A 7,811-nucleotide genomic window follows, 5' to 3' on the forward strand; every position below is an offset into this window, starting at 1 on the left:
GTAATTTGATTGAAAAGTTCACTAGAGGAACTTAATGTAGATTTGAGCTGGCAGAAGAAAAAGTCAGTAAACTTTAAAATCAGTCAATTGATACTATCCAGGATGAGGCAGAGAAATTAAAAAGAATGAAAAAAAAAAATTAACGGAGCCTCAGAGACCTATGGGACCATTAATAGGGCCAACATATGTATAATGGGAGTCCCAGAAAGAGGAAGGAGAAAGAAATGGGCAAACAGAACATTTAAATAGTGTCTGAAATCTTTCAAAATTTGACTTGTTAAAAGTGTTAATCTACACATTCAAGAAGCTCAATCCACTACAAATAGGAAAAAATTCAAAGAGGTCTAGACCAAGATACATCATAAGTCATCAAAGACAAAGAAAGGAACTTAAACCATCAAGAAAGAAGCAAAAATATTAACATCTAGGGGCACCTGGGTGGCTCAGTCAGTTAAGTGTCTTCAGCTTGGGTCATGATCCCCAGGTCTTGGGATCAAACCCCATATCTGGCTCCCTGCTCAGTGGGGAGTCTGCTTCTCCCTCTACCTCTGTCCCTCCCACCTCTCATGCTCTCGCTCTCTCAAATAAATAAGTAAAAATCTTTAAAATAGATACATATTTTATATATGTATATAAAATATACATATATATTATTGGTGTATATATTTGCTTATATTTTATTGGTATATATGTTTTATTTATAATACATATTTCATAATATATATACATATATATGTATATATATTAACATCTAATTTCTCATGGTGACCAGAAAGCAGTGGAAAAACACATTCAAAATGCTGAAAGGAAAGGAATGTCAAACAAGAATTCTATATCCAACAAAACTACCCTTCCAAAATGAAGGAGAAATGAAGATATCCCCAGAAAAACAAAAGCTGAGAACATCTGTCAGTAGCAGGCATCCCCAAGAAGAGGTACTAAAGAGTGTTTGAGGCTGAAATGAAAGGACAATGGACAGAAACTCAATCCATGTGAAGAAAGAAAGGGTGCTGGTACAGGTGACTATATAAGTAAAGGTAAAGATGGCATAAACAGTCTTTTGTTTGTAATGGTTTCATCCTCTTCGCCAAAGGAAAACTGCATAAAGCAACACTAGAAAAATTGTGTTGATGGATTATATGTGTGTAAAGTTGTGATTTGCACAATAATAGCACAATGGAGGGGAAAGAGTAAAGCTGAAAAGGAGCGAAATTTTTGTGTACTACTAAAACTAAATTGATACTAATATAAACTAAATGGTTATAAATTAAAGTATTAATTGTAATTCCAGGGAATAAAGTTAGTTCAAGAAATAATAGGAGAATAAATAAGAGAATTAAAATGGTACATTAGAAAATAACACAAAGACATTAAAAGAATCTCTTCACCTCCTCATATTTTTTTCTGTCTTCATGATCCCCTTCTGAAAATCTATGCATTTCTGGGAATTTGGCCCTTTCATCTAGTTTGTAAAATTCCTTGGGGCACAATTGTTCATAGCATGCCGTATAGTCCTTTTTATTTCTATAAAGTTGGTAGTGATGTCCCCTTTTTCATTCTTGATTTTAGTAACTTGAGTATTGATTCTCTTTTTTTCTTGTTGGTCTAGCTAAAGGTTTCTCAAAGAACAAATTTTTTGTTTAGTTGATTTTTCTCTATTGCTTTCTATTCTTTATTACATTATTTCCACATTAATCTTTATTATATTCTTCTTACATCTGCTTTTTTAAAACTTTTCTCATATTTTTCTAGTTTTTTAGATAGAAAACTAGGTTAGTGATTTGAGATCTTTTTTTTTCTTACTTTTTATTATTATAAAATATTTATTTATTTGTTTGAGAGAAAGAGCTAGAGCAAGGGGAGGGGCAGAGGGAGAAGGAGAGAGAGAATCCCTTAAACAGACTCCCTGCTCAGCACAGAGCCTGGCATGGGGCTCAATCGCAGGACCCTGAAATCATGACCTGAACCAAAGGTTGACACAACCTACTGAGCCACCCAGACACCCCTAGATGTTACTATTTTTGAGGATAAGAGACAACTTGCTTTTTTCTTGCTGCTTTAAGTTTCTTTTTGTCTTTGCAAGTTTATGATGTGTCTTGGTCTAGATTTCTTTGATTCAAAGACAAGGCTCATGTTTGTTTTTTACCATCATTTTATTCCCAGTGCCCAGCCCAGGAACTTGGCACAAAACAATCGGAAAATAAATACATGTTGAAAGAATCCTAAATTAATGAACCTTGAGAATATGTTGATTGTCACTAAAGGAGAGATTTTAAATAACCCTAGGGATGAAATTAAGAAAATGGAGATTCTGTAATAGAAATAGCATCATACACTTCAAACTAGATTCTGTTTTTGATGTTTTAATTCTCTATTCTCAGAGTCCAAACCAGGGAACTATTTTACCAAAATTAAGTTTCAGTAGAGAAAAATAACAACTGTATTAAGTGCATATGAAGCTGAGCAGGAGATTGTTTCTCTGGGTGGGGGATGTGGCTGGAGTAGGGGGCTTCTTGTGAGAAGAGCCATCCTGTGTGTGCCCACTGAGGGAATCTTGGGTCCCCTTGCAGCTCCTGCCAGCCCACACAGCTCCCCTGGACGCCAGGATCTGTGGTGAAAATGAGGAAGGGAAGCCTTGGGAGCCCTTTTAACCCATGAATATTTTGCTCTTAAAGTCATAGTTTCAATTCATCCTGGTATGTTTTCAAAGTATTCTTTTTTCCCTAAGAAGAGCAAACTTACAGTATATTTTTCCAGTTCTATATTTAGACATGTTTTAAATGACTTTCTGCATAAAAGACAACTTCTCTGGGCACATATTTCTTGGGTAACAGGCATTTAGCTCAAAATTTGTTGACTATGGCACAACTCTCTTCTGAAACTGGGTACGAGGGAATGAGGGAGGGCAAGTTAAGTTTCTGCACCTTTGAATGTCAACTATTCATACTTCAATACTTACAGAATCTTTTCAAGCTCTTGTAACTAAAAAGAAAAATAGCCTAGTGGGAAAGCTGGGTACATGTTGGGGCAGGGAATATACAGGACCTCTCGGCACTTCCTGCGTAATTTTGCTATGAGTCTAATACTGCTCTAAGAAATAAAGTCTATTTTTTTAAAAGAAGGAAAAATACCTATGTGGATTGTGGAATGAATCTCTTCTCACTTCCCACTTCAAAATACAGTCATCATTTTATAGGTGAATCTTTCACACTGACTTAAGTATACTATTATGGTTTTTTTTTTAAATTTCACTATAGTCCTTTCTTCCCTCATGCATCGCCGTATTTATTCTACCCTGTTGAGTTTTTATCCTCTCTCTTCTCTTCTTATGTGTTTCTTAGAGTTCATTCTATCTTATGACCTATTAAGGATTTCAAGCAGTTTTCTACATTTTTCTTCTGATTCCTGTAATAAAGCAATTGAAAGTTATGTTACATTCTCTCTATGATTCAAGATGTTACTCACTTTCCGTTTTGGTATTCCACAGAATACTTTGTTTATTTGTTGTTAAAATAAGTCAAGCTTTAAGCAGAAACTTTTTTTTTTTTTTTTAACCAATAGGCAGGGTATGTATGTGCCTTGCTTTGAACCCCTTCCCCATCTACTTGGATGACAATCAGATTTCTTCCTTGGATATTCAGGTGCAGGACAAGTTGCTGGGCCTAATTTCTACCCCACTGTCTGAGTGTTCAGGAGACATTCATCCAGTCAGGCTCTCTTGGGTCTTCTACGGGGGTCCTCCTAATATTCCCATCCAATGAAGCACAAGACCGACCACAAATCCCAGCATGCACTGTTACAGAGTCCTTCTGGTGCCCTGCCTCCCTGTGGCCCTCAAGTTGAAAGGTCCCTCTTTTGGTATCAGCTCTCCTCTTCCACCCCACCTAACTTCTGCCTTGTTTTTTTCTACTAGGGTGAAACGATACAAATGTCTGATAAAAGTATGGGGAAATTCCATCTTAGAAATTATAGAACTACAACTTGAAACAATGATACATTACAGTATATTTATCTCTAATCTTAGTAAAGATTTTTAAGCAGTTATTTTTTGACTATGCATTATTGGTAAGAATGCAAATCAGCACATGTATTTTAACAAGATTGTACTCTTTGAATCAGTAATTCTACTTTCAGGAATTTTTTACAAAGAAACTATAATAATAAGTATCATTCACAGCATTATTTGTAACAGAAAACCAAAGCACCAATAATGGGAGAATGGTTAAAATGAAAATTTACACTGAGATTTTAGGTGGTTCTTTTAGGTTATTTTTAAAAATATATTTACTAACAAGGGCACCTCGGTGGCTCAGTCAGTTAAGCATCTGCCTTCAGCTCAGGTCATGATCCCAGGGTCCTGGGATTGAGCCCTGCCTTGGGCTCCCTGCTCCTCAGAGAGCCTGCTTCTCCCTTTGCCTCCCTCCCTCCCTCTCTCTCTCTTTCTGTCTCTCTCACTAATAAATAAATAAAATCTTTTAAATATATATATATATATATATATATAGACTAACATCTAAAAATGTTTATTATGTCAAAAATGTTTCATAACTCTGTCACACACAATATATCACATAGAGGGTTATCCCAATTTTGTTCTCCATATCCATATTTATATAAGCAAATATTTCCACCATATAAACAGGAGTTTATATATGTGTACTTGTATAGAAAAAAAAACTGCTAAAAACAAATACAAAAATGTATCAGTAATTATTTTTAGGTAATAATTTATAAAGTTTCCCTCAACTTTTCCTATTTCTAATAGATTATATTATGAGATTAAATTCCTTTTAAAATTAGAGTAGAAAACAAGTAACGTCATAAAAATATTTGTATTACTGAGAAACAAAGTGGTGAGTTAATGCCCTGCTACAAAATTAGTACTTTGGGCTTGTATTTAATTGTTCCTCAGACCTCAAAACTTTATTCAGTGCATAGCACAGAATTAGACATAACCACATTACCACAAAAACATAACGGCCACCCAGATAATGATTAGAAAAGAGGTTCAATAATCGATTTATTCCAACAGTGTGTCATATTTAGAAACTGCTCAAAGCAAACTATACTCAAGATGATGTGAACGAACTCACATTCTGGAACCATTTATAGTGTGGAAAGCGGTACTTTACGAAGCAGTACCCATACATAGGTTAGAAATGATGAGTGCTTCCCGACATCTACTAAAATAAAAGATGATAGACGATTGATTGAGAGAGAGAGAGAGAGAGATAAACAATACAAACTAGAGAGGGAACAAAATTCAGTTCCAGGTGGAATTCTTCCTTACTTACTTGATTTGTCCTCTTATCATTATTATGCTCTCTCTTCTGGGAAGAGAACCAAGAATCAGAATTTCTGAAAATGCATTCTCTGCTGGTTTATGGGCACATATCATGACAGGCACTCTGGGAAAAAAACCGCACATGGGTGATTACTAGAAATTCAGCCTCAAACCTCCATAAACACTCCTAGTGTGCTATCAGCAAAAAGTTTTGGTTGTTCCTCCAGTGAAGCCCAGACAAAACGAGAGCTCACGTAGCCTATCCAAGGCTTACTCTCTCCTGGGTCTCCTGGGTTGCCACTAGCTGGCTTGATAATCTGGAGTTAGTAGAAAGCAGGGCGGAAGAAGTACTTCTTTCCACGTTGGAAGAATCTTGGCCCATGCCTCATCATCATCTCTAAGGAAGTGGAATACCATAAAAGAGGATTCTAAGTGGCAAAGAAATAATAAAAGAACATGGAAAAAATCTCTTCTAACCATTCATCCTTTCCATGCAAATGTTCTACTGACTTTACTTACAAAAGTATAAAAGTCTTCTTTGCTGAAGGACCACCTTTCCCATGTTTATCGGCTTGACTCACCCCGTGGGTAAAGGGGATTAGAAAACCTCACACCCTGTTTGGGCTATGCTGAAGCCACAATCACCCACTGCTTGGACTCTTTCTATAAAAATGAATAAAGTAGCTATCACTGTATATTTTGTTATGTTCTGGGCACTGTGCTGATGGCGTCCATGTATTATTTTACCTAATCCTATCAAACCTGTACAATATTAGTAGTGTGATTACTACATTTTAAAGATGGGAAGCTTAAGGCTTCAAGAGGGTCTCGCAGCTGGAGAAGCAGATCTGGGATTCTCACCCAAATGTGCCTGAAGCCAAAACCTCCATTCTTCCCATATGTATCAGGTTGCCTGGAGAACCAGTCATCTTAACTAAATCAGCTTGTTTTATACAGTACAGAGATAGTTTTAATGGGCTGATGCTTTACTTCGTCCCACATGTTCAGTGCAAATTTTAAGATCCGAGATATTCTAGGTAATTAGAAGTCATCTGCTCTCTACTCTTCTCTGTTAAACCAATGGACCTTGGGCATTTGTTTTTTTTTTATTAATATATTTTATTTATTTATTTGACAGACAGGGATCACAAGTAGGCAGAGAGGCAGACAGAGAGAGAGGAGGAAGCAGGCTCCCTGCTGAGCAGAGAGCCCGATGTGGGGCTCGATCCCAGGACCCTGAGATCATGACCTGAGCCGAAGGCAGAGGCTTAACCCACTGAGCCACCCAGGTGCCCCAGGCATTTATTTTTTATAACAATCAGCCTACAGTAACCAATACAGAAATTGTTATCTTGAAGTGGGGTGTTGTCCTAATTAAACCCTAAAATAAGTGGCATTGTTTTAGCAGGCAGGCAGCAGGCAGCCAGGAACACTAGAGAATCTGTTCATGCCATGGAGAAGTATTTGGCGAAACTGAGCTAATGTGGTCAGTGGTCAGTGGTCCTGAGCCAATGTGGTCAGCAGAACACAGTGGGTCTGGAGGGAGTCAGAGTGTCCCAGTGTTTGGGGTCCTTTGGTCTGCCCTTAGCAAGGTAGGAAATAAGTTTGGGAAACATATTGACAGTTTTCAAGAAGGAAATTAAAGGAAAGAGAACATTCAAAGCCAAGGAAGTTTGATTAGAAAAACCAAGTGCTTCTGGCCTAAAACGGAAGAGAGTAAGACCAACTAGAGCTTTGGGCAACAAAGGTTAATAAGACTCCTCATTTGACCAGTGACCTGGACACATGTTCGATACCAGACTCCACCCCGAGCTTCTTGTCCACCAGGAAGCATGGCCAGAGGAACCAGAGATAAAAGTCATGTCTCAGAATGAACTGGGGTATGGTCATTCCCCCACACAGCTGACCAGAAACAAACAGGTCAGAAGCCCAGTTTCAGAGGGAAAGGTACAGCCTAAGAAACCATGATCCTGGTCTAAAAAAAAATCCGTGATTATTGGGTAGGTCTTGAAAAAATCTTCAGGAGCCAAACTTTGCATGCACTGGAAGTAAAATGCAAGTTTTTCAGTCACAATCTACAAGCTGACTTCAACTGTAGCCAGGGAAAGGAAAGAATGGGAATCCCCGTTCTTCCCCCAAACAGGAATCCAAGCAGTATTCTTGTATAACAAAGTACCCCCAAAACTTAGCAGCTCAAGAATATAAACTTAGTATCTCACACAGTTTCGGTGGGGCTGGAATCCAGGGTCCACTCAGCCAGGCGGGTCAGGGTCAAGAGGTTGTAGTCAAGGTGCCTCAGGGTCTGTGATTGTCTGGTCTGGACAGGGGCTGGGAGGTCTGCTTCCGAGGGCATGTCCTCAGATCCAGCAAGTCTATGCTGGTGGTCACTGAGACTGCAGTTCCTCACCCATGAACCTCTCCCCCTGGCTGTGTATGTGTCCTTAGACAAAGTGGAGAGCTTCCCCTGGAGGGCACCATGCATGAGACGAAAAGATGGGAGCCACGTGTGGTTATCCCAGCAGTTTCC

This window comes from Lutra lutra, chromosome 6, assembly GCF_902655055.1.
Source record: "Lutra lutra chromosome 6, mLutLut1.2, whole genome shotgun sequence".
Lineage (NCBI taxonomy): Eukaryota > Metazoa > Chordata > Mammalia > Carnivora > Mustelidae > Lutra > Lutra lutra.